This window comes from Papio anubis, chromosome 1, assembly GCF_008728515.1.
Source record: "Papio anubis isolate 15944 chromosome 1, Panubis1.0, whole genome shotgun sequence".
In the NCBI taxonomy this organism is placed as follows: domain Eukaryota; kingdom Metazoa; phylum Chordata; class Mammalia; order Primates; family Cercopithecidae; genus Papio; species Papio anubis.
In genome coordinates this window covers 111,338,874-111,365,789 of record NC_044976.1, presented here as the reverse complement: position 1 = coordinate 111,365,789, position 26,916 = coordinate 111,338,874, and the positions used below count along the sequence as shown (strand labels likewise).

Sequence of the window (26,916 nt, the reverse complement as noted above, 5' to 3'; positions counted from 1 at the left end):
CTAATGCTCCTTCATTCAGATTAATGTGGCCAGCTTCCACCCTGCCTCAGCCTCCCAAAGGCATAGACTGCATACCAGCCACCGTTGCTTTGCTTGCCTTTCCCCTTTTCTTTTCTTTTTTTTTTCTTTTTCTTTTTTTTTTTTTTTTTTTTTATTTTAAGTTAAGTCTCCTTTGCTCCTTAGGCTAAGTCAATGGTATGATCTCAGCTCAACAAATGCCTCCCAGGTTCAAGTGAGTTCTCATCCTCAGCCTCCCAAGTGGCTGGAATTGCAGACCTTAGAAATGTCATTGCCCAGGATTAGTTGCATGTTGGTAGAGCAGGGTTTATGGATGAAATGCATTATGCCATCTGGAACTCTAATCATGAATCCACCACTCCAGCCTCAGTTGCTGGGATTGCAGGCGCAGGCTGCCAGCCGAGTGTTTTCCGACGTAATCCGTCACTCCTCCTCTTCGTCTCTCGAATAAAAGACAGGCGTCAGTGGTTCCACCTGTAATCCCAGCACCCCAGCCCAGGAGGCTGGGGCAGGGCGGATCACCCTGAAGTCAGGGGTTTCAGACCAGCCTGTGGCATGGTGAAACCCCCATCTCTACTAAAAATACACAAAATTGGCTGGGCAGCTACCCAGCAGAGTGCCACCATAATACCAGCCAGCGAGTGCTTAGGAGGAGGCTGAGGGCAGGAGATAAGCCCAGACACACGAGGCAGAGGGTTGCAGTGAGCCAAGATCACACCATTGCACTCCAGCCTGGGTAGCAAAGACAAACTCTAAAAAGAAAATCCCTAAGTATTAATAGGCCTACCAAACGTCAAAGCATTCTAACTCCAGAAAGGTCAGAACAGGAGTTTCTTTTTTTTTTTTTTTTTGAGATGGATGCTCTATGGCCCAGGCTTAGGAGTGCAGTGGCCAAGATCTCAAGCTCCTGCACTCCGCCTCAAATTCCACATGTCCCCTCCCTCAACCTCCATCATTTGGGACTGCATGAAACACCACCATGGCTGGTTTTGTATTTTTTGGTAGGCAGAAGTTTCACATGTTACTTAGAGACCAAATCTAAATCCCACAGCCTCACCAATCCACCATCTCAACTTTCCCAAAGTACTGAGATTACAGAAGCAAACCCTCACGCCCGTCCACAGGGCAGAGTTTCTTTGGGGTAGGGTCTGCTCTGTAAGCCCAGGCTGGGTGCGGTGGCTGGGGATCTCAAGCTCACTGCAAGCTCCGCCTCCAGATTCCCTTATTCTCCTACCTTAGCCTCCCGAGTAGCTGGGACTACAGAAGCCCACCCTGCCTCATGTGGAACATGCCTTTCCCAAGTAGGAAGCCCAGGAGTTTCACTGCTGCCAGGATTAAGTCGATCCTCACAGCCTGTGAAATCCAGCCATCTGGCCTCCCAAAGTGCTACAGTTGGAAAAAGCAGGCTGCAGCGCCCAGCGAACAGTTCTAATGAAGTCCGCCTATTACCACTATCCTGGAGGCTCCATATATGAGAGTATTATGAAAAATTATCAGAGTTGTTTTCTCCTTTTCAAAGAAGCCTAATAGAAATGATTAATTATATTTATGCTACCCAAATTCCTTTGGTTTTTTTTTTTTTTGTCCAGAAACCCATCAAGGTAGTGTGGAAGACCTGGCTGTCTTAAGGGAAAAAGGATTAATTAATTAATGATATTTGTCTGGCAGGCTAAAATCTTTCGAAGCTTTGAGATCCACTCCTAGAAGCTACTTAGTATTGAGAAGGTTAGGGATCTGCAATTTAATCTCTGGGAACAATGTCTTAAACCAAAAAAATAAACTCCTTCAACAACCACTCAGGCAACAGTACTGTTGCATCTCAGAAGGGTATGGATTAAAGAATTGAAGATACACTGGCCTTGATATCTAGGTCCCTAATGTAGAATCAGTAGTCTACAGTGGTTAAAATAATGGACTTTTTTTTTTTGTTTTTGAGACGGAGTCTCACTCTGTCATCCAGGCTGGAGTGCAGTGGCTCGATCTTGGCTCACTGCAACGTCTGCCTCCCGAGTTCAAGCGATTGTCCTGCTTCATCCTCCCAAGTAGCTGGGACTACAGGCACATGCCACTATGCCCAGCTAGTTTTTGTATTTTTAGCAGAGATGGGGTTTCACCATGTTGGCCAGGCTGGTCTCGAACTCCCGACCTCATGTAATCTTCCCGCCTCCGCCTCCCAAAGTGCTGAGATTATATAGGCATGAGTCACCGCACCTGGCCAAAATAATGAACTTTTGACAGCAAAGAGACATAATTCAAATCTTGACTCTGTCACTTGCTATGAATAATTAACAAATTATTTAACTTCTCTTTGCATCACTTTTCTCATTTGTAAAATAATAGAAACTATCTCATAGGCTTGTCAACTAGATGAATGAGATAATACATTTGAATTACAAGATGCTTGACATACAATAACTTCTCAACGAATGTCATACATTTTTTTTAAAGGACCATCACTCAAATCTATCTTTCATTATGACACAGACACACCTCTTCATCCCCACCTTCCTGCCAATTAATCCCTTTTTTTAACCCTCTGAATTAATTGGATGTTTTAGATGTTGTCAAAAATGCCTGAAACCAAAGCAGAAGGAAAGTGTAGGCTGGACCCACCCAGAAGTTGTGTGTCAGTTTGTTCCTCCTGAGTGAGGTTCACCACTAGGCTGGACACAGTGTGGAGGGAATTTGGGCCTCTGTTACAAAGGGAGGAAGAGGAAAAGAACAATTAAGGGCCCATTCTCAGGCAGCTCACTCTCTAATATTACAGGAGTCATGAGTCAGGCTTGGAAAAGAAAGAAGACCAACTAAAAACGTAATTGGTTAAGTATAAATATTGAATATGTAAGTGCTAGGTGGGAAGTTCTCCCTTGAGCAGCATTTGATGCAGAGGTAGGAAGATTTTGTTATGCTGTATCACCCTCATTGAAGCACCTAGAGCTTTTAGCCCTCCAATCCGTCCCCACCACCAGGGCAGCTGCCGTATTAATTGCCCTAAAGCACTACTTTAATCATGTCATTTCTCAATGAAAATATCAGACACTCCATTATCTATGGAATTAAGTACAGACTTTTTAGCCTCTCCAAATGTGAGCCCAACTTATCACCCATTGTTCCTTGACATGTGTCAGATTGGTGTAGTCATTGTTCCCTAAGCACATCTTGAACGTTTGTTCTTCTTTATCTTTCTTTATTCTATCCGGAGTGTCTTCTTGTCCCCTCCTGTCTCAAATACCACTCTCTCCTTTAAAGCTTCCCCTAACACTCTCCTAATTCTCTCAGCATTCTCTATCTAACATTTGGGACTCTTATGTGCTGACTGGGGTTACAGTTTTGTTTGTTTTGTTTTAATTTATTATTATTATTTTTTGAGACGGAGTCTCGCTCCGTCACCCAGGCTGGGGTGCAGTGGCGCGATCTCAGCTCACTGTAAGCTCTGCCTCCCGGGTTCACACCATTCTCCTGCCTCAGCCTCCCAAGTAGCTGGGACTACAGGTGCCCGCCACCACGCCCAGCTATTTTTTTGTATTTTTAGTAGAGATGGGGTTTCACCAGGTTAGCCAGGATGGTCTCGATCTCCTGACCTCGTGATCCGCCCGCCTTGGCCTCCCAAAGTGCCCGGCCTTTGTTTTTTTTTTTTTTTTTTGAGACAGAGTCTTGCTCTGTTACCCAGGCTGGAGTGCAGTGGCACGATCTTGGCTCACTGCAACCTCTGCCTCCCGGGTTCAAGTGATTCTCCCACCTCAGCCACCTGAGTAGCTGGGATTACAGGCACCCGCCATCATGCCTGGCTAATTTTTGTAGAGATGCGGTTTCACCATGTTGGCCAGGCTGGTCTTGAACTCCTGACCTCAGGTGATCCCCACCCCCCTGCCGCCCGCCTTGGCCTCCCAAAATGCTGGGATTACAGGCATGAGCCACTGCACCCAGCTGATACATCTCTTTAACTCTCTCCTCAGATAATTTTAAAAAGTAAAAACAAAGAGAAAAAGGATCTTTAGCCCCCAGAAAAATTTATTGCAAAGTAAAATACACAGCTTTAAAATTCAATGTTTTTCTTCTCTGAAGATACCCAGGACAGTTTGCCTCTGCTGTTTTTTGTTTTGTTTTGAATTATATAAATTGCTTTGCTTGAAAGACAAGTGGGGGTAAATATAGCAGCAGTATTTCTGATATAACATTCTCTGACCTGTCCTGGACATGTCCTTGACATTGTCCTTTAGAAAGGAAAGAGAAGGAGAGAAAGCGTGTCCCTGGTACTGTGTGTAAGAGAAACTCCTATTTCTAGCCATTATCAGGGCACAAGGGGACTGATGAATATATGAAATAAAAGTAAAGGTAGAGTGCAGTGGCTTACACCTGTAACCCCAGCACTTAGGTAGTCAGAGGCAGGAGAACAGCTTCAGCCCAGGAGTTCGAGATCAAGCTGGGTGATACAGCAAGACCCTGTTCTCCACAAAAAAAAAAAAAAAAGGGAAGCAAAAGATGCTAGTAATTTGTCATGTCTCCTCTGTTTGGCTGTCTCTGGCAGGCCAGCCAGAGCCAGAGAGAGTCGATCAGCAGTATTGACTGAGGTGAAGGTGGCCAGATGCCCTGTACTGGAAACCACACTCAGTTCAACTTCCAGTTCTGCCAACTGCATTTTGAAAAGTGTCCTGCCTAAAATGCTTTGTAGGTTACTGAATCCCACTTTTTCCTTACCCTTTTCAGAGTTTTTCTTTTCTTTTCTTTTTTTTGAGACGTTGTCTCTCAGTTGCCAGGCTGGAATGAGTGCTTCAAGATCTCTCTGACTTCCGCCAAGGCTCAAGCCTGTACGCAGCACTGGGGGAGGCGGAGCTGGCGGATCACGAGGTCAGGAGACCGAGACTATCCTGGCTGGACACGGTGAAACCGTCTCTACTAAAAATACAAAAACTAGCCATGAGGGCGGGCTGTGGTCCCAGCTACTCGGGAGGCTGAGGCAGGTCGGCAGCAGAGTCTCGAGGCTGGAGTTTGCAAGCTGGAGACCCCGCCACTGCACTCCAGCCTGGGCGCGGCAGAGCTTAGACCCGCTCCCCGCGACCTGACTTCCCTCCTGGGTTCAAGCAATTCTCCTGCATCAGCCTCCTGAGTAACTGGGACTACAGCATGCACCACCATGCCCAGCTAATTTTTGTATTTTTAGTAGAGACGGGGCTTCACTATGTTGGCCAGGATGGTCTTGATCTCTTGACCTTGTGATCTGGCCGCCTCGGCCTCCCAAAGTGTTGGGATTATAGGCGTGAGCCACTGCACCCAGCCCAGAGTTTCTTTTTCCTTAAAGGAAAACATAAGGATAGCAATAATGAAATTTAACTTGAAAATGACTTGGAATATACATCATTGTGGTTCTTTGTTAAGGGGATTGGGTGGTGGGAGAATGAGGTAAGGGGCTGGGGGCTGAAAGGAAAGCTGAGTAGAGAATGACCCCTAAATCTTTGCTCTATGTTGTTGACTCTTTTATAATGAGAATGATTTATGAATTATGTGTATAATGTTTTTTAGTAGAGAAGGAAGGAGGCCGGGCACGGTGGCTCAAGCCTGTAATCCCAGCACTTTGGGAGGCCGAGACGGGTGGATCACGAGGTCAGGAGATCGAGACCATCCTGGCTAACATGGTGAAACCCCGTCTCTACTAAAAATACAAAAAACTAGCCGGGCGAGGTGGCGGGCGCCTGTAGTCCCAGCTACTCGGGAGGCTGAGGCAGGAGAATGGCTTAAACCCGGGAGGCAGAGCTTGCAGTGAGCTGAGATCCGGCCACTGCACTCCAGCCTGGGCGACAGAGCGAGACTCCGTCTCAAAAAAAAAAAAAAAAGATAAGGAAGGAAACAAATAATGTGTTGAGAAATAGCAGACCTGTGATTTATACAGGATACTTGATTTAGACATATTATGTACTCTCTATTGCTATCAAGTAATATATCTGTTTAGTAGGTTAACTGTGATTACCTTATTTCCAGTGTCTAGTACAGTATCACACCAATGCAAATTTTTTTAAATTATGTACCAATTCTGCCTCCCATTTCTGTCTTTTGATTACTTGTCTCCTTGATAGGATTTAAATTAGAGAACCTTGTGATAGTACCCTTGGCACAAGTGCCCACCATTTTTGAAGATCATTTGTCAAATTAACAAAGCAATACTGTGATAGAAGTCAGTGTATAGGTTAGTGTACATAAAGTCCCTCATATAATGCCTGATACATGCTGGTTGCAGTATAAAAACTAAGACCCTTCTTCTCTCCCACTTTGTCCAAGCAATAAGACAGGGTTGACATAAAAAAAATTTCAATTTGTAAGCATCTGGCTTAGCAAAGTTAGTTGGAGCTAAGAAGTGTGTTAGGTATTATTTCACTAATTTTCCTCATCTTAAGATAGAGAAACTCAGGCCCAGAGGGGGTTAATGTTTAATACAGGTTACAAATCCACCAAGTGGCAGAGTCTTAATGAACTCTTCTAAACTTCTACCTAGTCGGGCACTGTGGTTCGTGCCTGTAATCCTAGCACTCTGGAAGACCAGGTGCATCACCTGAGGTCAGGAGTTCGAGACCAGCCTGGCCAACAAGGTGAAACCCCATCTCTATGAAAAACACAAAAAATTAGCCAGGCATGGTGGCGTGTGCTTGTAGTCCCAGCTACTCTGGAGGCTGAGGTGGGAGAATCACTTGAACCTGGGAGGCGGAGGTTGCAGTGAGCCGAAATCATGCCATTGCACTCCAGCCTGGGTGACAGAGCTTTTTTGAAACTTCATCTCAAAAAAGAAAAAAAAAAAAAAAAAAAAAAAAAAAATCAAAGTACTGGCCTAAAGGCATTCTGACCTCTCTCAGAGCACAGCAGGTGAAGAACAGGTATAGTTCATTATTATTATTATTATTGGCTTATCATCCTTGTCAGTTTTGGCTTCTGTGTGTGAGTTTTCAATACAATGTTTCAAAGGCCAGAGCAGCTTTCCCTCCCGCTCAGGGAGTGAGGCAGCATCCAGGTGTCTCTGAAGAACAATACCTACCCATGACTCTCCAGGTGGCTTTGTGATGCTAAGCCTCACAAAGACAGGGAAGTCTTGCAGAAGGGAAGCCCTCAGCCCTCAGCCCTCAGGGTGCTGACTGGGGTGAGCTCCAGGAAAAGCTTGCCTAATTCCCACCTAGAAAAACAGAGCTCTTCTCTGGAATTCAAACACAATTTAGAGAGGTCAGAGAAATTCAAAGCCTGGGGCCCTTTGTCCTCCTGGTGCCCAAACAACCACACATTCTGCTTTCTGCTTCACAGTTTAGAAAGCACTATGAAAGGCAGGAGATCTGCATAATAGGTAGTTCACTGTTCTTATTTTATAAAGTAAAAGCAAACAAACAAAAACAACCCGGAAAGAAACAGGTGAAGAGAAAGGAGGAGACACTAACATGGCTTAAGCACTCATGTGTCCTAGGCATCTTAGATCCCTCATCCCACTTTCAAAACCTCCCTGGAAGGAAGTGTTATCCCTGTTTTACAGAAACGGAAGCTTACAGGCCAAGCAGCATGTCCAAGGTCGCACAACAACAAAGTGGCAGAGCCAGAAGTTGAAGTACATCCTTTGACCTATATCTAGTAAATTGAGTGCACCTTCTGCAGTCCCACATGAGGAAACCCAATCCCAGAGCGGTAGCATGCCCTGCAGAATGGCACGTAGCTTGTAAACAGCAGGGCTGGAAGCTGACTGTAATTCTCATCTGAAGCTTAAAGTGGACAGTCTCTGTTTTAACAAGATGTTTTGTTTGCTGGTGGGAAACAGAGCTTATGGAAGAAAATGAAATGTCAGGCATAAATTGATCTGTTTACCTTAGATTTGATAACTTCTGTTTGGGGATGTCACTTGCAGGGAGAGGTCCCTAAACTAAAACTCCACAGTACAAAATCACAAAGCGGATGAACAAGTTGGATAAGAAAAGAAATAAATACTGGAGGCTATGCTGACCAAAGAACTAAATCTTAAATTTTGCTACTCAGCCTTAATTGAGTCTTTAAAGTAACAACTTACTGTTTCAATAAATGACACATGTTCATAATACAAAATTTAAAAGATACAACAGATATGATGTGAAAAGTCCCTTTCCTTCCCTCCCTAACCGTTTACCCAGCCTGACCACTATAGAGTATCCAGAAACCTTGATTTGGCCTAAATAAAGAGTGTTCTATGTATTAGAAGGTACTCTTTACATAGTGTTATCTGCGAAGTGTGGAAAGATCCAGTGCTTTGTAAAAATACATCTCCACTGGCTTGGTTCTACCTTTCCTTTCTACCTAGCAAGAAATTCTGCCAGTAAGAGGCAATCCTTTCTGCTAAACTAAGAGGAGGACATTACTTCCAGAACTACATAGGAAAAGCATAATTTTGCCTAAGGGCCTTTCTGTTCATCAACCTAATCATTATTTTCCCTTGCTTTTTTTTTTGAGACAGAGTCTTGCTCTGTTGCCCAGGCTGGAGTGCAATGGTGCAATCTCGGGTCACTGCAACCTCCACCTCCATGGTTCAAGCAATCCTCATACCTCAGCCTCCCAAGTAGCTGGGATTACAGGTGCGTGCCACCATGCCCAGCTAAATTCTGTATTTTTAGTAGAGACGGGGTTTCACCACGTTGGCCAGGATGGTCTTGAACTCCTGACCTCAGGTGATCCACCCGTCTCGGCCTCCCAAAATGCTAGGATTACAGGCATGAGCCCCCATGCCCGGCCCCCTTGTCATTTTTGTTCTCTCTACTTTCTTCCTTCCTCAAAACATACACCCATCTGGGGAGGCCCTAAGACACCCTCACTAAGGCTTAACTGATTTCAGGATTTTATTTATTTATTTTATTAATTTTTTTAGACGGAGTTTTGCTCTTGCTGCCCAGGCTGGAGTGCAATGGTGTGATCTCGGCTCACCACAACCTCCACCTCCCGGGTTCAAGTGATTCTCCTGCCTCAGCCTCCCTAGTAGCTGGGATTATAGGCATGCACCACCACGCCTGGCTAATTTTGTATTTTTAGTAGAGACGGGGTTTCTCCATATTGGTCAGGCTGGTCTCGAACTTCCGACCTCAGGTGATGTGCCCGCCTTGGCCTCCCAAAGTGCTGGGATTACAGGCATGAGCCACCGCGCCCGCCCTTATTTTATTAATTTAATTTAATTTAATTTAATTTAATTTAATTTTGAGACGAAGTCTCATTCTTGTTGCCCAGGCTGGAGTGCAAAGGCGTGATCTCAGCTCACTGCAACCTCTGCCTTCTGGGTTCAAGAGATTCTCCTACCTCAGCCTCCCAAATAGCTGGGATTACAGGCATGTGCCACTACATCAGCCTTTTTGTTTTGATAATGGAGTTTCCCTCTTGTTGCCCAGGCTAGAGTGCAATGGCGTGATCGTGGCTCACCGCAACCTCCGCCTCTCAGGTTCAAGCGATTCTCCTGCCTCAGCTTTCCAAGTAGCTAGGATGACAGGCATGTGCCACCATGCCCGGCTGATTTTTGTATTTTTAGTACAGATGAGGTTTCTTCATGTTGGTCAGGCTGGTCTCGAACTCCCGAACTCAGGTGATCCGCCTGCCTTGGCTTCCCAAAGCGCTGGATTACAGGCGTGAGCCACCACGTCCGGTCTAATATTGTATTTTTAATAGAGACAGCGTTTCACCATGTTAGTCAGGCTGGTCTCAAACTCCTAACCTCAGATGATCCACCTACCTGGGGGTGTGAGCCACCACGCTCAGACTGATTTCAGGATTTTAAATAGAATACATCTCCCCACCAGCCTCACATTTCCAGAAGAGCTAGCTTAACACAAACTAGATTTTGCTCATGGGTGAAATGTGAATAATTTTTTTTTTTTTTTGAGATGGAGTCTCACTCTGTTACCCAGGCTGGAGTGCAGTGGTGCGATCACGGTTCACTGCCACCTCTGCTTCCCGGGTTCAAGCAATTCTCCTGCCTCAGTCTTCTGGGTAGCTGGGATTACAGGTGCACGCCATCATGCCTAAGTTTTTGTATTTTAAGTAGAGACAGGGTTTTACCATGCTGGCCGGGCGGAGCCATTGCACCCAGCTGCTAGTGTCCTAAAAACATAACTTTGGCCAGGCACGGTGGCTCATGCCTGTAATCCCAGCACTTTGGGAGGCCGAGGAGGGCGGATCACCTGAGGTCAGGAGTTTGAGACCAGCCAGACCAAGATGGAGAAACCCTGTCTCTACTAAAAATACAAAATTAGCCAGGCGTGCTGGCGCATGCCTGTAGTCCCAGGTATTCAGGAGGCTGAGGCAGGAGAATCGCTTGAACCCGGGAGACGCAGGTTGTGGTGAGCAGAGATTGCGCCACTGCACTCCAGCCTGGGCAACAAGAATGAAACTCCGTTTCAAAAACAACAACAATAACGAAAACTTTTTAAAAAATGTTTACTTTTGGATGGGTAGTGACATTGTGGGTGACTTTTTCTGTCTTTTATCTAGAGCTGTATTAATGTTGCTATACTGTTCATGTAATTTTCTTTAATTATAAAGAGAAGAAAAGCCATTCCTTAATAGAGTGGTTTGCAGTAACAAACTCAATAGGGAACTCTCAGTAAAGACTGAGAAGAGGCATTTTAATGTGACTATTCAGGAGTAGATAATGGCCCTTAATTATATTTCAATAGAGACTAAAACCAAATTATTTGTTATTTGACATTAAGAGGTGACAATAACTGTGCAGATAATTTGCTAGAGGAGTTTGCCAAAAAAAAAAAAAACCGTAGAAATAGGACAGAATCATTAGAAAGCAGCAAAGTTGAGTAAAGGTTTTGTTCAGTATCAGAAAGACAGACAAAGTAGGTGTGAGCTCTGCCTCCTTAGCTATTTCTGTTGTAAACCTAGAGAAGACCTGCTTAACAGTGGAGAGTTGCTAACATACTCAGAAAACCTCTTCACTTTCTGTTATTTCACTTTTTAAAAAACGAGTTGGGGCAAAGGGTCTTCCTAAGTAATGTTCATGAGGGATCAGTGGCAGGGCATCAGGGAGGGGAGGAAGCCGCTTGATTATAAATTCTTTACATTTCATCCATGAGCAAAATGTAGTTTGTGTCAAGCTAGCTCTTCTGGAAAATGTGGGGCTTGTGGGGAAACGTATCACATTTAAAATCTGGAAATCAGGCCGAGCATGGTGGCTCACACTTGTAATCCCAGCACTTTGGAAGGCCGAGGCCGGTGGATTACTTGAATTCAGGAATTCGAGACCAGCCTGGCCAACATGGTGAAACCCTGTCTCACCATGGAAGCACTTACCTGTAGTCTCAAGAGGCTGATGCAGAGTATCCCTTGAGCCTAGGAGGCCGAGGCTATGAATGTGCCACTACACTCCAGCCTGGGCAACAGGGGAAGACCCTGTTTCAAAAAAGAAAAGAAAACAAAAGAGAAGAGAAGAGAAGAGAACACCATTGAAGTAAGATAATAAGAGAAATTCTGCTACTTTTTAAAAAATTAAAATTTCAACTGGGTGTGGTGGCTCATGCCTATAATCCCAGTATTTTGGGAGACCAGGAGTTTCAGACCAGCCTGGGTAACATGGAGAGACACCATCTCTACTAAAAAAAAAAAAGAAAGAAAAAGAAAAATTAAGAAATAAATTTTTAAAAAGTAAAATTTCTAGTCCCCGATACTAAGAGATACTGAAAGAAATTGCCAATGTGATTGCAAACGACAAATGGAAATACTATTGAAATTATTGACAGTGGGGAAAGGGTCAGAGGATGAAATGTCTTTGATTTTTTAAATATGAAAAAGGACTTCTTTTAAAGATAGAGATTGGCCGGGCACGGTGGCTCAAGCCTGTAATCCCAGCACTTTGGGAGGCCGAGACGGGCGGATCACGAGGTCAGGAGATCAAGACCATCCTGGCTAACACGGTGAAACCCCGTCTCTACTAAAAATACAAAAATTAGGTGGGCGTGGTGGCGGGCGCCTGTAGTCCCAGCTACTCGGGAGGCTGAGGCAGGAGAATGGCGTAAACCCGGGAGGCGGAGTTTGCAGTGAGCTGAGATCCGGCCACTGCACTCCAGCCTGGGTGACACAGCGAGACTCCGTCTCAAAAAAAAAAAAAAAAAAAAAAGATAGAGATTGACCAAACCTGCTTAGCTTAAGTAGTTGCATATCTAGAGAGTAAGACTGTGGAATAGAGCAGGGTTTTGTTGTTTTTATAAATATTTGGTATTACCTTAAAATTACATCCATATAGGCTGTGTGCGTGGCTCACGCCTGTAATCCTAACATTTTGGGAGGCCGAGCCCGGTGGATCGCCTGAGGTCAGGAATTTGAGACCAGCCTGACCAACATGGCGAAACCCCATCTCTACTAAAAATTCGAAAATTAGCTGGGTGTGGTGGCGGGCACCTGTAATCACAGCTACTCCGGAGGCTGAGGGAGGAGAATCCCTTGAACCAAGGGATCGTGCCACTGTACTCTAGCCTGGGCGGTGGCAAAAGCGAAACTCTATCTCAAAAATAATATATATATATACATATATACACACACACACACACATATACACACACACACACATATATATCCATACAACACAATAATCAAACTTTATTTAAAAAAAAGTTCTCAGGCCGGGCGCGGTGCCTCACACCTGTAATCCCAGCACTTTGGGAGGTCAAGGCAGGCGGATCACGAGGTCAGGAGTTCGAGACCAGCCTGGCCAAAATGGTGAAACCCTGTCTCTACTAAAATTACAAAAAATTTGCCAGGCCTGGTGGCGGGCGCCTGTAGTCCCAGCTACTTGGGAGGCTGAGGCAGGTGAATCACTTGAACCTGGGAGGCAGAGGTTGCAGTGAGCCGAGATCATGACACTGCACTCCAGCCTGGGCGACAGAGCAAGACTCCGTGAGAGATTTGTTGTATTTTTAGTAGACATGCAGTGGAGGCTCTGTCTTTTAAAAAAAAAAAAAAAAAAAAGTGCTCTATATGGAAAAAAATTACATTCTGAAAACTAGTAGGAAAATTTTCAATAATCTCTAGAACATTTTGGCATGGATTATCAAAAGATGTTTTATGAGCATGTAAAGAAATTGACTCTAGGCACTAACATGGGTCCACTATGGGCAAGTTCTTTCATTCAGCAAATATTTGTTGTGCAACTTCTGGGTTATAGTTACTGTGCAAGGCACAAGGGATGAAGCATAAAACAAAACAGGCACATTCCTGCCCCTTGTGGAACTCTGGTAAGGAAGACAAATAAAAAAACGTATGGTATAATTACAGCTTGTGATAAGTGCCAAAAAAGAAAACCCAGGGATTTAGGTGAGCCCATAATCACAGGAACTAGCTTCACTGGGAGAGAGGAGGCAGTGTTAGAGAAATCCTCTGTGAGGACACAGTATTTAAACTGCTACCTGAGGGATGAATAGAATTTAGGTGGACAATGCGTGCGGAGTGCTACAGAGAAAATCTGAAAACACCATGTGAAAGAGTCATGAGGCAGGAATAAGCTTGCCATGCTAGAGGAACAGAGAAAAAGCTGAGGTGGCTGGAACAGTAAACAGGAGGGAGAGTGCAGATAAGCAGGGGCCACATCACATAGGCAGTAACTAATGCTATTTTCTTTTTTAAAATGATTACTGGACAAGTAGATGAAAGAAATAAAAACACACTGTTGGAGAGAAACATCATTTCTTTTTTTACCCTTTTTAGGTTCTTAGTTGAGACACTTGAAAACAAGAGTCAGATTAACAAAAGAAAAACAAGTTTATTAACATGCTGTACCCATCAAGTGGGAGAGGCCTCAGTTCAAAAGTATTTCTCTCTCCAGGCAGTGGCTTAGGGACCTTGTTTAAATAGTATTTTAACAAAGAGCCATGAATTTTTTTTTTTTCTTTTTTTTTTTTTTTTTAGACAGAGTCTTGCTCTGTCACCCAGGCTGGAGTACAGTGGCATGATCTCGGCTTACTGCAACCTCGCCTCCTGGGTTCAAGCGATTCTTGTGCCTCAGCCTCCCGAGTAGCTGGGGTTACAGGCGTGTGCCACCATGCCCGGCTGATTTTTGTATTTTTAGTAGAGACAGGGTAACGCCATGTTAGCCAGGCTGATTTCAAGCTCCTGGCCTCAAGCAATCCACCTGCCTAGACCTCCCAAAGTGCTGGGATTACAGGTGTGAGCCACCGCACTTGGCCAGAGCCATGAATCTTACATAGTGATGAAATAAAGAAGAGTATCTTTAGGCTTCCAAAAGGCGGGAAAATGTGGGAAGGTAAATTAATGGGAAGAGTAAAGTCTGCTCCTGGATCCTCTAGCACTGCTGTCTCTGAGCCGTTTCTGAGCTGATGAAGGCAGAGTTAGGAAGGGCAATGTGCCCACGTGTTTTAAGTTTTTAACTTTAACTAAAATCCCCAGTATTTTAGAGAGAAATATTTTGGTCTCCTTTAACACACTAAATTTGTTTTCTGCAAGGTAACTGATCAAATGGTTGGGATGAACCAGTTATCACTTCTACAACTCAATTATATCCCAAATCCACTTCCTGCTTTCTCCTCCCTAGATCAAATCACCACCATCTCCCCTGGGCCACTGCTACTGGTCTTGTTTTCACTTTTACTTCCCACAGTCCATCCTCTATACAGCAGCTAGTGATCTAAAATGTAAATCAGGCCATTTGAATTACTTGCTTAAAAATCCTTCAATGGCAGCCAGACGCGGTGTCTCACGCCTGTAATCCCAGCACTTTGGGAGGCCAAGGCGGGCAGATCATCTGAAGTCGGGAGTTCGAGACCAGCCTGACCAACATGGAGAAACCCTGTTTCTACTAAAAATACAAAATTAGCCGGGCATGGTGGCACATGCCTATAATCCCAGCTACTAAGGAGGCTGAGGCAGGAGAATCGCTTGAACCTGGGAGGCAGAGGTTGCAGTGAGCCAAGATCGTGCCATTGCACTCCAGCCTGGGCAACAAGAATGAAACTGTCTCAAAAAAAAAAAAAAAAATTCTTCAATGGCTTCCCATTTGTCACAGGTTGAGTTTGTCACAGATGCAGAGGTGGAGTTTGGGATTCAACATGTTATTAAGGTTTAACATCTATGACAAGGAAGAAAGAGAAATCTGAGTTGGACTGAGGAATAAATCAGTGATGCAGACCAAAAATAGCCTTGGCCAACCTATCAAGGAGCTCTGAAAAGAGTATTATCCGTCAGAATTGTTCGGTTAAAATAGCTGGGGCTTTATAACCCTGCTCACTTAGTCTCTAGAAGTGGTCTGCTCCAAGAAGGGTATATCCTTAAGCAGTGAGGCTCTCTGTGTCTGGGGCAGATCCTGAAAGAGTTGTTTGGTGACTACAGTCTTCACATCTGGACATCAAGTCCTTCCTTAGAGGAGGATATGGATGGTACATCTCTTGTCCATCTCACCACTGCATTTAGAATAAAAGGGCTTGCCAGGCACGTTTTGTGAGTCTATAGTCTCAGCTGTTGGGAAGCTGAGGGGTGAGGATTGTTTGAGCTTCAGAGTTCCGGGCCACAGTGTGCTATGATTGCTCCTGTGAATAGCCACTGTACCCTAGCCCAGGTGACAGAGGGAGACCCCATCTCTAAAAAAATAAGAGAGTAAATAAAAGAATTTCAAGACCTTACATAATCTAGTTTCTGTCTACCTTTCCTCTACTTGCCTTTGTTCACATTTTGCTCTAGGTACACTGCCCTCCTTTTTTCTTTAAGTCCATCCCTTCCTCAAGGACTTTGTGCTTGGCTGTTCCCCTTGCCTGGAATGGTATACTCCCAGTCTTCACATGGCTAGTGCCTTCTGAAGTTGTGTGCTTTCCTCCTCATTATTCTATTTAGTGTTGTTCCATTTCACTTTCCTCATAAAATGATCTGAATTTTTATTTCCATCTATCTCATCAATTAGAATGTAAATTTCATGAGAGTCTGGGTGTGGTCTGTTTTTTCCACAGCTCTAACCCCACTCAGTACCTAGAACATAGTAGACCTCCACAAATATTTATGGTTTTTTTAGTTTGTTTGTTGGTTGAGACGGGGTCTCGCTCTGTCACCCAGGCTGGGGTGCAGTGGCACAATCTTGGCTCACTGCAACCTCCGCCTCCCGAGTTCAATCAATTCGTCTGCCTCACCCTCCCGAGTAGCTGGGATTACAGGCATGAGTCACTGTGTCCGGCCTGTGTTTTTTTTTTTTTTAAAGATGCAATCTTGCTCTGTTGCCCAGGCTGGAATGTAGAGATATGATCATAGCTCACTGTAGCCTCAAACTCCTGGGCTCAAGTGATTCTCCTGCCACAGCCTCCCAAGTAGCTAAGACTACAGTCATGTATCACAACACCTGTTTTGTGGAGATGAGGTTTCACTATGTTGTCCAGGCTGGTCTCAAACTCCTGGCTTCAAGTGATTCTCCTATCTCGGCCTCTGAAATACAGAAAGGTACATTGAATGATACTACAGATAGCTAGTTTTAGCTAACTGAATTTTGTCCAAATAATATTTATTAGTATTAAGGTTAACCGGAAGGGAGATCTCTAGTTGGCTGATACAAGTCTGTCTGGTCCTGTCAAACAGTTAAAAGTCAATGATTTGTATCACAAATGTTGTGACCATCCAAATTTCTGATGACAGAAAGCTGGGAGTATTGATAGCTAAAATATTGGATGATGGGTTTCAGCTTCAGAAGGACCTGAAAGTTCATCAACAACAGAATGGACAATGAATTGTGGTATATTATTCAAGCGATGAACTATTGTTCAGCAATGAAAGTGAGTGAACTACTGCTATCAGAAACGTGAAGAAACTTCACGAAGATAATGTTGAAATAAATAAACCAAACACACACAAAAGAGTATAGATTACATGATGCCACATGTATGTATGTTTCCAATCCAGGCAAACCTATTCAGTGGTATTAAAAGTCAGGACTGGTTCTTTATAGGAAGGAGGAAGGGGGCATGAGGTAGGCTTCTGAAGTGCTAGTAATAACTTTCTTGACCTGTGTGGTAGTTATATAAATATGTTTACTGTGCAAAAATTCATTGATCACTGATGTGTGCACTTAGGATTTGTGCACATTTTATATGTGTAGTATATGTTAATTTTTTTTTTTAGATGGAGTTTTGCTCTTATTGCCCAGGCTAGAGTGCCATGGTGTGATCTCAGCTCACTGCAACCTCCACCTCCCAGGTTCAAGTGATCGTCTTGCTTCAGCCTCCCAAGTAGCTGTGATTACAGGCATGTGCCACCATGCCCGGCTAATTTTGTATTTTTAGTAGAGACAAGGTTTCACCATATTGGCTAGGCTGGTCTCGAACTCCTGACCTCAGGTGATCTGCCCACCTGGGCCTCCTAAAGTGCTGGGATTACAGGCGTGAGCCACGGGTGCCTGGCCTATTATATGTTAATTTTTTTTTTTTGAGACAGAGTCTCGCTCTGTGGCCCAGGCTGGAGTGCAGTGGCCGATCTCAGCTCACTGCAAGCTCCGCCTCCTGGGTTTACGCCGTTCTCCTGCCTCAGCCTCCCGAGTAGCTGGGACTACAGGCACCCGCCACCTCGCCTGGCTAGTTTTTTGTATTTTTTAGTAGAGACGGGGTTTCACGGTTTCACCATGTTAGCCAGGATGGTCTCAATCTCCTGACCTCGTGATCCACCCGTTTCGGCCTCCCAAAGTGCTGGGATTACAGGCTTGAGCCACCGCGCCCGGCCCCTTATATGTTAATTTTAAAGTTAAGCGTGAAATAGACTTGGGAGATTTATTTAACTAAAAACTCATGTGTAGTTCCTGATTTTGAATAAAAGAATTTTAACATTTTGCCAGTTAGTATCATAGTTGCTTTTCATTTGGGGTAAATAGTCTTTATTATGTTGAAGTAGTTTCTTTTGATTTTATTTCACAGTTTTTATTAGAATGGCTACTGAATACACTATAACACCTATTGCTACAGGGAAGGGGGGGGCAAGAGGTATTTTCATGTGCTGCTACTGAAATATGAAGTGTTACAACCTTTTTGGAAAGCAATCTGGCAACAACTATTATTTTAAAAATACATATACCCTTTGGCCAGGCACAGTGGCTCACGCCTGTAATCTCAGCACTTTGGGAGGCCAAGGAGGGCGGATCACCTGAGGTCAGGAGTTCGAGACCAGCCTGACCAACATGGTGAAACTCTGTCTCTACTAAAAATACAAAAATTAGCCAGGTGTGATAGCACATGCCTGTAATCCCAGCTACTCAGGCAGGAGAATCACTTGAACCCAGGAGGCAGAGGTTGCAGTGAGCCAAGATTGTGGAACTGCACTCCAGCCTGGGCGATAGAGTGAGTAAGACTTGGTCTCAAAAAATAAAATAAAATAAAATAAATAAAAATACATGTACCCTTTGACCCAGCAATTACAGTTCTGGGAATCTATCCTCTGAAAAAAACCATTAGTTTCAATAAAACTATTGGAGTAAAAACACTATAGGACATATGTACAAGGACATCTGTTGCAACATTTTAAGTGGCAACACACACACACAAATTGTAAATACTATGGATGTCCATCTATAGAGTGATGGTTGTAAAAATTACAGTACATTCACATTTTGGAACATCCATGAAAAGGAATGCATTTGTACTCTACCAGTTGACTTAGAGGGATTTTACACACAAAAATGTTTTGAGTAAAAGAGGCAAAAAAGTAGTCACTTTTTAAATGACAAAAAAAATCTGCATTGAATATGTGTGCATTTGTATTTGTCTATATGTGATTATATGAGCATAGAGAAAAATGTTAACAACTAGATTGATAAATTGGTTATGGGAGTGGAGGGAAGAGCTCATGGGGTAGCAGATGAGGAAGGGGGATGGTAGAGTCAAGGGAGAAAGAAAAAAAAAAAAGAACCAGAGGATTTTTTGTAATCTCTATATGAGCCGGTAATCTTGTATTACAGGTGAAAAATCAAATGCAGTCTTAGGAACATTGATATATTATACTGTCACCAAATCAAAGGATGTAATAATCCCAGTGTGCTTTATGCTGTTCACATAAAATCTAGCATATTATATTAATTTCTGGACACCACACTAAAAACAAAACAAAACAAATAACGCCCTGCTTGTTGCTGCCAAAATAAATTGTTTTTCTTATAAGAGGAATGGTCAGCCAGGCACGGTGGCTCACACCTTAGGAAGCTGGCTCCAACACTTTGGGAGGCTGGCCAGGAACGGTGGCTCCAACACTTTGGGAGGCTGAAGTGGGAGGATCCTTTGAGCCCAGGAGTTTGATAGCAGCCTGGGCAACATAGGGAGACCCCATCTCTAAAACAGAAAAAAAAAAATTATCTGGGTATGGTAGCTCGTGCCTGTGGTCCCATCTGCTTGGGAAGCTGAAGTGGGAGGACTACTTGAGATCTAGGCTGCAGTGTGCAGTGATCACACCACTGCACTCCGGCCTGGGTGACGAAGTGAGACCTTGTCTCAAAGAGAAAAAAAAAAAGAGGAATACTTAAAGATCAGGAAAACCTGGGTTCCAATATTATATCAGCCACTTAGCTGTGTGGCCTTGGGAAAACTACTTAATCCCTCTATGCCGCAGTTTCCTCATCTGTACAATGGGGATAATTACAGTGCCTATACCTCAGGGTTATTATAGAGTAGTTAAAACAAACCATCTATTTGTTTCCTTTTTTAAAAGGAACTGGCATCTAGAATAAACTCAATAAAAATGTTCTTCTTCTTCTTCTTCTTATTTTGAGATAGAGTCTTGCTTTGTTGCCCAGGCTGGAGTGCAGTGGCATGAGCTCGGCCCACTGCAACCTCTGCCTCCTGGATTTAAGCGATTCTCCCGCCTCAGCCTCCCAAGTAGCTGGGACTACAGGCACCCACCACCACGCTTGGCTAATTTTCGTATTTTTAGTAGAAACGGAGTTTTGCCTTGTTGGCCAGGCTGGTCTCGAACCCCTGACCTGGTGATCCGCCCACCTTGGCTTCCCAAAGTGCTGGGATTACAGGCGTGAACCACTGTGCCCCGCCAAATGTTTTCACTATTAAAGTAAATATTTATTGTGAAACTTAGAATTTACATATAAACAAGAAAGTAAAAACATAACCATAATCTTACCTTCCAGAGTTAAACATTAACTTTTGGATGTTCATGCGTTACCCAATTTGATCTGAAAAATCATTATGAGACCTGGTGATAGCTTAATTGGCACAAATTAGCAGCTACCAGTGTGTGAAGAGTTGTCATATGGAAGAGAGGTAGATATATTCTGTGAGGCTCCAAAGAACCACAGGAAGAAGCAAGGGTTATGATGAGAGCTGTCCAGCAATACATTGAGTTGCCCAACACCATATGGAACTCCTTATTATAACAACTGAGTTTTAGGCTTGCAACCATTTGACAAAAAAAGTTATGGAAAAGACGTCAAGTTGAATGACCTCTAAAATGCTTCCTAACTCTAACTTTTTTTTTTTTTTTTTTTTTTGAGACAGAATCTCGCTCTATCACCCAGGCTGTAGTTCAGTGGCACAATCTCGGCTCACCACAACCGCCGCCTCCTGGGTTCTAGCCATTCTCCTGCTTCAGCCTCCTGAGTAGCTGTGACTACAGGCGTGCACTACCACACCTGGCTAATTTTTGTATTTTTAGTAGAGACGGAGTTTCACCATATTGGCCAGGCTGGTCTTGAACTCCTGACCTCAAGTGATTCACCTGCCTAGGTCTTCCAAAGTGCTGGAATTACAGGCATGAGCCACTGTGCCCGGCCACAACTCTAACATTTTATCATCAAGAAATGCTTGCTATATGTATACACACATTAGATTCACAGCCTGCATAAGACAGTTTGTGTGATTTCTTACTTAGTAAATACTGAGTGGTAAGGACAATTCCAAATTCATCCCATGAAAGTTAATAGGGAATTCCTAGCACGTCATAGGTCAGATAGAAAATCTGTCCTTCATGAGCCAGGTGCAGTGGTGCACGCCTATAATCCCAGCACTTTGGGAGGCTGAGGTGGGTGGATCACCTGAGGTCAGGGGTTCAAGACCAGCTTGGCCAACATGTTGAAACTCCAACTGTACTAAAAATACAAAAATTAGCCAGGCATGGTGGCAGGCGCCTGTAGTCCCAGGTACCCTGGAGGCTGAGGCAGGACAATCGCTTGAACTTGGGAGGCAGCAGTGCAGTGAGCCGAGATCTCGCCACTGCACTCTAGCCTGGGTGACAGAGCAAGACTCCGTCTCAAAAAAAAAAAAAAAAGAAAAAGAAAAAAAAAGAAAATCTGTCCTTCACGAAACGCTGAGGACGTGCAATTCCAATTAAACCCACTCAATCTAGAGAAATAAATCAAAGGGAGGGGGTGGGCCTGGAAAGAGTACATCTTATCTTCAGGTACTGTTTGTTTGATTTTTTTAATACTTGGGGTTTGTTCCTGAGAATAATTCTTGACCTGGCAAAAATTCATAGTAATGACTCAGGGGAAAGGAAAAAGAAGAAACAAACAAACAAGAAATACATTAATGTGGTTGGAAAAAAAAATCTAAGAACATGGTGTTGGTGGGAGAGAAGACTAAAGGTTCGTGGAAGACCCACCCAAGTGCTTTTGATGCTTGACCAATTATTATCTTATTGTTCTTCCTGCTATAGATACAGCTGCAATTTATGTAACAGGATGTTTAAAAAGATTAAAGAGAATCTGTAGTAGGGTTCTGAGATGATAAGAGTCCCTAGAATATGCATTTATGGACGTTTAGAATATAAGTTCCTGTACATTCTTAGAATAAACCATCTATTTGTTTCCTTTTTCAAAAAAGAAACAAACAAAATTTGTATTTCAATATGGCTGCTTCCTTCCAGCAAGTGATATGGAATAACAGACAAAGACAGCAAACAAATAACAGAGCAAAGACAAGTTGGTGGTGGTTCAAACTGTGGCCCATGCCGTTTCTTAATTAGCTTTGAGCTTTGAGTCTAAAATGTTTTAACTCTACATTATACACATGTTTGGACTTTATTTGGATTCAAACTATTCATCAGAAAATGGATTATTCTATGATACAAGCAGGATAATTGTGTGAAATTTATGACCGCAATCACCCAATGTGAAGATGAAAGTTTAAAAATTTTTGTGCGGCTGGGCGCGATGGCTCACGCCTGTAATCCCAGCACTTTGGGAGGCTGAGGTGGGCGGAGGTCAGGAAATCAAGACCATCCTGGCTAACACAGTGAAACCCCATCTCTACTAAAAATACAAAGTAGCCTGGCGTGGTGGCGAGCGCCTGTAGTCCCAGCTATCTGGGAGGATGAGGCAGGAGAATGGCATGAATCCGGGAGGCGGAGCTTGTAGCGAGACGAGATTGGCCACTGCACTCCAGCCTGGGCAACAGAGCGAGGCTCCCTCTCAAAAAAATAGAAAGTAAAAAAATAAATTTTTTTTTGCTAGAGGAGTTTTCAAAAAAAAAAAAGTGTTCTACAGATGTCCCAGACATACAGAGTGACTTACTGGCATTTAAGTCTTTCTGCCATGTGGACTGCTACCTTATCTTGAATGATAAATTGGCACTGGGCACTTGATAAAAGGGCATTGGGGCATATTCTCCAAGTTTCTGATGTTAGTAATGAATTAATTGCTTGTTAACTTTAATTATCCTAGCAACCTAGGCTAATATCTACTGCATACTTGCTCTCTCTCACTGTATTTCTGTGCATGTGTATGTGTGTAATTTTTTTCTGAACTTGTTTCTGTTTGATAATAAGTTACAGACATGATGCCCCTTTCCCTTAAGCACTTCAGTGTATATTTTCTTTTCTTTGTTTTTTTATTTTTTGAGACAGAGTTTTGCTCTGTTGCCCAGGCTGGAGTGCAGTGGCACGATCTTGGCTCACTGCAACCTCTGCCTCCCGGATTTCAGCTATTCTCCTGCCTCAGCCTCCCGAGTAGCTAGGACTACAGGTGCCTGCCACTGTGCCCTCCTAATTTTGTATTTTTAGTAGAGACAGCATTTCACCATGTTGGCCAGGCTGGTCTCAAACTCCTGACCTCGTGATCTGCCCGCCTCGGCCTCCCAAAGTGCTGGGATTACAGAAGTGATCCACCACGTCCCGCCAGTGTGTATTTTCTAAAAACAAGGATATTCTCTTTCATAACCACAATTATAAAAATTGAGAAATCAATATTGATTCAATAATATTTTCTAACCTACAGGCCTCATTTGAATTTGCTCAAATGGTCCAATAATGTCCGTTGTGGTAAAATAAATTATGTCATACGTTGTGTTCAGTTGTCAAGTGTTTTTAGTCTCCTTTAATCTGGAATAGAATTTTCCACACTTTGTCTTTCACAACCTTGACATACTTGAGGAGTTATAGGCCAGTTGTTTTGTGGAGTGTCCCCTAACTTGGGTTTTCTGATGTTTCTTCATGATTACATTCAGGTTATGCATTCTTAGCAGGAATAGCACAGAAGTGATGTTGTGATCCCTACATAATATTAGTTGACTTGTTCCATTACTGTTGAAGTTAACTCTGGTTATTTGGTTAAGGGGATGTCTACCAGGTTTCTTCACTTTAAAAGCACTATTTTTCCTTTTTTTTTTTTCCTTTTTTTCGCGACAGAGTCTTGCTCTGTCACCTACGCAGGAGTGCAGTGGCGCGATCTCAGCTCACTGCAACCTATGCCTCCTGAGTTCAAGCAATTCTTCTGCCTCAGCCTCCCAAGTAGCTGGGATTACAGGCACCCACCATCACGCTAGCTAATTTTTTTTTGTATTTTTAGTAGAGATGGGGTTTCACCATGTTGGCCAGGCTGGTCTCGAACTCCTGACCTTGTGATCTGCCCACCTCAGCCTCCCAAAGTGCTAAGATTACAGGTATGAGCCACTGTACCCAGTCCTTTATTTTTCCTTTAATAGTTAACAAATATCTTGTGAGGAGATACTCTGAGACTATGTAAATATCCTCTTCCTTTGGCCGGGCGCCGTGGCTCATGCCTGTAATCCCAGCACTTTGGAAGGCTGAGGAGGGTGGATCACCTGAGGTCAGGAGTTCGAGACCAGCCTGGCCAACGTGGTGAAACACCATCTCTACTAAAAATACAAAAAAAATTAGCTGGGCATAGTGGTGGGCACCTGTAATCTCAGAATCCCAGCTACTTGGGAGCCTGAGGCAGGAGAATCACTTGAACCAGGGAGGTGGAGGTTGCAGTGAGCCAAGATCACACCATTGCACTCCAGTCTGGGTGACAAGGGAGAAACTTGGTCTCAAAAATAAAAATTAAAATGAAAATGAAAAAATCCTCTTCCTCGCAAAACTTTTACCACTAATTTTAGCATCATTTGATGATTCTTAAAAGAATCAATTATTACTATGATGGTTGTCAAATGGTGATTTTATTATTCTGTCATTTCTTCTATATTTTTTAGCTGGCATTGTACTGTAAGAAAAAACTTTCTCTTCTCCCTGATTTGCTTGACTATTTATTTATACCAGAATGGATGCACAGATTTCTATTTTATTGAATGGGTTGTTGACAGTATTTATTGTGATCCTCAAATTGCCCCTGATGTGGACAGTGGGAGTCTCTTCAAACTGCCCTTTTGACATGTTCCCAAAATTTTTTGAGATTCCTAACTTTATGGCACAATAAGACATTCCGGTTATAAGATAGTCCAGTCTTATCTTGTATCTTCCTAGCACCAGCCCTGAAATCAGCAATTCCTTTAAGAAGCCCTGCTGGTTGCAGTGGCTCACGCCTGTTATCCCAGCATTTTGGGAGGCTGGAGGGGGTGGATCACCTGAGGTCGGGAGTTCAAGACCAGCCTGACCAACATGGAGAAACCCCGTCTCTACTAAAAATACAAAATTAGCTGGGTGTGATGGTGCATGCCTGTAATCCCAGCTACTCGGTAGGCTGAGGTAGGAGAATTGCTTGAACCCAGGAGGCGGAGGTCGCGGGGCACCAAGAGCTTGGGCAATAAGAGTGAAACTCTGTCTCAAAAAAAAAAAAAAAGGGCCAGGTACGGTGGCTTACACCTGTAATCCCAGCACTTTGGGAGGCCGAGGCAGGTAGGTCATGAGGTCAAGAGATCGATACCATTCTGGCCAACATGGTGAAACTCCGTCTCTACTAAAAATACAAAAATTAGCTGGGCATGGTGGCAGGTGCCTGTAGTCCCAGCTACTTGGGAGGCTGAGGCAGGAGAATCACTTGAAACTGGGAAGTAGAGGCTGCAATGAGCCAAGATTATGCCACTGCACTCCAGTCTGGCGACAGAGCAAGACTCTGTCTCAAAAAAAAAAAAAAAAGAAGCCCTGGTTCCTGGCCGGGCACAATGGTGGCTCACGCCTGTAATCCCAGCACTTTGGGAGGCTGAGGTGGGTGGATCACCTGAGGTCAGGAGTTTGAAACCAGCCTGGCCAACATGGTGAAACCAGACTCTACTAAAAATATAAAAATTAGCCTGGCGTGGTTGCAGGTGCCTGTAATCCCAGCTACTTGGGAGGCCGAGGCAGGAGAATTGCTTGAACTCCGGAAGCAGAGGTTGCAACGAGCCAAGATTGAAGCATCGCACTTCAGCCTGAGTGACAAGAGCAAGACTCTGTCTCAAAAAAAAACAAAACAAAAAAGAAAACCCTGGTTCCTTTAGGGAGAATTGTATTTAGAACAATCTGGGTTCTAGGTGTACTAATTTGTACTGGAGTATCATAGCTTGTAGGCCCTTTCAGAGGACAGACTATCACACTAATACACACAAACAAATGCACACATATGCATACACACACACAATTTATAAAACTATGTGCTCACATTGATATTTCCAATTCTGATCCAGCACTGCAGAGTTCGTTCTAGCCATCCCCCTTTCCATATTTATTTATTTATTTGAGATGGAGTTTTACTCTTTTCGCCCCGGCTGGAGTGCTATAGCGCAATCTCGGCTCACTACAACCTCCCCCTGCTGGGTTGAAGCGATTCTCCTGCCTCAGCCTCTCGAGTATTTGGGATTACAGGTGCCCACCACCACGCCCAGCTAAGTTTTTGTATTTGTAGTAGAAACGGGGTTTCACCATGTTGTCCAGGCTGGTCTCGAACTCCCAGCCTCAGGCAATCCACCTACCTTGGCCCCCCCAAAGTGCTGGGATTACAGGCATGAGCCACTGTGCCTGGCCTCTGTGGAACCATTCTTAACTACTACACCCAACCACCCATAAATGTTCCTTCTTGCCAGGCACAGTGGCTCACACCTGTAATCCCAACACTTTGGGAGGCTGAGATGGGTGGATCACCTGAGGTTGGGAGTTCGAGACCAGCCTGGCAAATATGGTGAAACCCCACCTCTACTAAAAATACAAAATTAGCCGGGTGTGGTGACAGGTGCCTCTAGTCCCAGCTACTTGGGAAGCTGAGGCAGAAGAATCACTTGAAGTTGGGAGGTGGAGGTTGCAGTGAGCCAAAATTGCGCCACTGCACTCCAGCCTGGGCAACAGAATGAGACTCCATCTCAAAAAAATAAAAGCAGAAGGAGAAAAAGGAAACATGTTTATGTATTATAGGGCATTAGGAAAATATCTATTTTCCTGCTTACAGGTTTAGATTCAGGGATCTGAAACTCCAATTATTTCAGAGGACAGGCTAGTACTATAAATGGGTGAAGCAATCAGATATAATACGGAGGAGTAGAGACAGCGGTGGGTGGGGAATGGAAATTGCATGGCTCTTCTTTTTTTTTTTTTTTTTTAAATGGAGTCTTGCTCTTGTCACCCAGGCTTCAGTGCAATGGTGCGATCTAGACTCAGTGCAATGGTGCGATCTGGGCTCACTGCAACCTCCACCTCCTGGGTTTAAGCAATTCTCCTGCCTCAGCCTCCTGAGTAGCTGGGATTACAGGTGCCCACCGCCATGGCCAGCTAATTTTTGTATTTTTAGTAGAGATGGGGTTT

At 43.9% G+C, this 26,916-nt stretch overlaps 1 long non-coding RNA gene across 2 annotated transcripts in view; it reads right to left on the bottom strand.

Moving 5' to 3' along the window:
* LOC101012420 overlaps positions 1-26,916 on the bottom strand; it is an 89,802-nt gene that overhangs the window by 2,663 nt on the left and 60,223 nt on the right. Inside the window, exon 4 of one of the 2 annotated variants that reach the window (XR_652059.4) lies at positions 11,293-11,391. This is a non-coding gene — a long non-coding RNA (uncharacterized LOC101012420). Of the gene's footprint in view, positions 1-11,292; positions 11,392-16,366; positions 16,414-26,916 lie in introns of those variants that run through there. The other variant, XR_652055.4, reaches the window with a different exon arrangement.